At 46.7% G+C, this 2,580-nt stretch overlaps 1 long non-coding RNA gene across 1 annotated transcript; it reads left to right on the forward strand.

The window, feature by feature from the left end:
* Window positions 1-608: 608 nt before the first annotated feature.
* Window positions 609-2,104, forward strand: LOC111860746 (uncharacterized). Its single transcript, XR_011989865.1, has 3 exons — window positions 609-935; window positions 1,190-1,286; window positions 1,881-2,104. It is a non-coding gene; the product is annotated as an uncharacterized lncRNA (long non-coding RNA).
* Window positions 2,105-2,580: the final 476 nt, after the last annotated feature.

Genomic DNA, 2,580 nt, shown 5'->3' on the forward strand with positions numbered 1-2,580 from the left:
CGTAATCGGAAATGCGTTAAAAACGCAAATAAAAATAGGAAATACATGCTTTGTCGGGCTTTTTTTTTTTTTTTTTTACTTACTTCTGAGTTGTTCTTCTATATCTTCCAGTTTCAGGAGGTTTGTGTTCGCGGGGAGCAAGTCATAGCACACAGACCACCCTGACCCAGGCCCAACGGTCCGCTCTTGTACGAATAAACTATTATTATTTTCAGTCTCGAAATTAATTTTGCTAAGAGAAGATCTGCAGCTCTTCGCTAAAGAAAACCCTTAAGTTTGCAAAAGATAAGCACCGTTAATGATCAAAGTTAAAAACGATTAAGAACAGCTGATTATATCAGTCCGACTGACGGAGCATACATTCACCCGACTGGTTTACCCACCTCCAGCAAGGGGACATGAAACCCAGTATGAAGTCGTGTTTTCTTTAAGGAAACTATAAACTTTTTGCTGCGTTGCATGTTGCGCGACAGTCGGGCAAATTTATAACTCGCCCAGATCAGAAACATTCCCCCCTTTTAAGGAAGAAAGCGTAGAGCCGCCTTTGCCCCCGACTTTTCTTTAATGTTGCATCCGAGATGAAAAGGTAACCAGAGGCGGCTAGCGGCCCCGGTGAAAAGCACCGCCTGCTTTGGCGTACAGGCGGGCTGCTTTACGCTGTGTCTGCCGCACGATTAGGGAAAATCCTTGACCAGGCGCGTACTGAGAAATAACGTGAATCCCGAGGTCTGCTGCTGAAAAACTCGTGTAACCTGTGTATGTTTTTTTTTTTTTCCTTGGGGCTTTTTGGGTGAAAAAGCGCTTGACCACCGAGGGAGATGTGCGGAGAATGGAAAGCGCTTGGGCAAGCAAAACAGGGGGACTAAACTTCACTAAGTTTCTCTGCTCTTCCTCTCCATTTCGCCTTGAAATTCCTCTCCGGAGATTATCCGCAGGTAAGCTTGTTACTTCCCATGGGGCTACATCAGCAGCTCTCGCGTGCTCCGACTGACCACTGGGGAGTGTGAGTGCATCCATCAGTATAAGGAGGTGGGTGCTGGGGGCGTGCAGTCACATCTCTGCACGTGACTCTGAAGCTTTTGGTGCCCTTTTTGTGGGGGGTGGGTTGGTAAATAAAGCAGGATCGAGGTGTTGGGCCAGTTTCATCATTCTACCACCCCCTCCCCTTTTCTCATGCCACATCACAAAGCATCAACACCCCTGTAAACAAACCAGGAGGGGGCCCTAAGAAGATCATCAGTGAAGACCCTCCTCACGAAGCATGCAAGTGTGTGTTCACCCCATGTGTGAATATATGGTCTTTGTTTGTATATGGTCACGCAAGCACACATGTTTTAGGTTCTGTTTCCGCTTCTGCATCCTAGCTGTTTTTCTTTAATGACGGTGGGTGAGGGTGACACTTTGGGAGGTATAAGGGTATAAGGGGGCTTATACTATACTAGCTTGACAAAGGTAGATGATGGGGTGTTTGGGGGGAGGGGATTGGAACTTCTCATCAGAGAAAAGTGGAGATCAACAGTGGAGATCCATCAAGCTGGCTTGAGAGGGCAACTAACGAAATCTCCCTCTGCACTCGCCAGCTGTGCCTGACCTCCATCCAACCTCCACCTGCACTTCCTGTTCAGAGTTGCCTGTAACACCTATATGGGACACCTGGACTGTTTCTTAATACCAAGAACACAAAGATTGTACTTGTGGCCTTGCCAAGAGAGGTTTTGGTAACTTGGGATGGAATGAATCATGGGATTGATTTCACTGGGCGAGGATGCAACCGATGGATTGGGATTGGTCTCGTTTGGCGTGGACGCATCCTTGATATTTGGGGTGGGGCAAGATCGACATCCAGGGATTTTTACCATCCTCTATACTTCTGTTCTTAGTATTGGAACTGGTCCTTGGAAATGGAAGATGACAAAAAATGGGTGAATGAGAACACAAGTAAGGTCAAGTAACACCCCTGCACTTCTTGTTCAAAGCTGGTTATAACACCTGTTTGAGACACCTGCACTTCCTGTTGACAGCTGGCTGTAACACCTGTATTTCCTGTTGACAGCTGGCTGCAACACCCATAGCAAGCAGCCACCTGCTGCATGTTGTGTGCTAATTAAACGTAATTAAATATGACTGCTATGAGGGGTAATAATGTATTTAAACAATGTGAATTGAAACATCTGCAATTAATTCTTGATTCCCCTGGAGGCAGGAGAAGACGTTCTATTCTGCTGTGCTATACAACGCAATGTGAGCACTACATAATTTCATTGTGGGTGGATTGAGGCATTTAGTAGTTGTTACACTGTCTTGTCCTCATCCCATGTGATCAGACACAGAGCAGGGGACAGACACACCGAGGTCACAGTTTCAAGCCCTTCTGTCTCAGAGGTCTTAGCATGTATTTGCATGTGTCTAAACCAGTGTTTCCCAACCCAGTCCTTGGGGAACCGTGGAAAGTCCACGTTTTTGCTTCGTTTCAGCTCCTCTACCAGGTATTCCGTGTTCCTGATTGGCTGGGACGGAGCAAAAATGTGGCCTGTCCGGGGTTCCCCAAGAACTGGGTTGGGAAACAGTGGTCTAAACAAC

Source organism: Paramormyrops kingsleyae, chromosome 4 (genome assembly GCF_048594095.1).
Source record: "Paramormyrops kingsleyae isolate MSU_618 chromosome 4, PKINGS_0.4, whole genome shotgun sequence".
Taxonomy (NCBI): domain Eukaryota; kingdom Metazoa; phylum Chordata; class Actinopteri; order Osteoglossiformes; family Mormyridae; genus Paramormyrops; species Paramormyrops kingsleyae.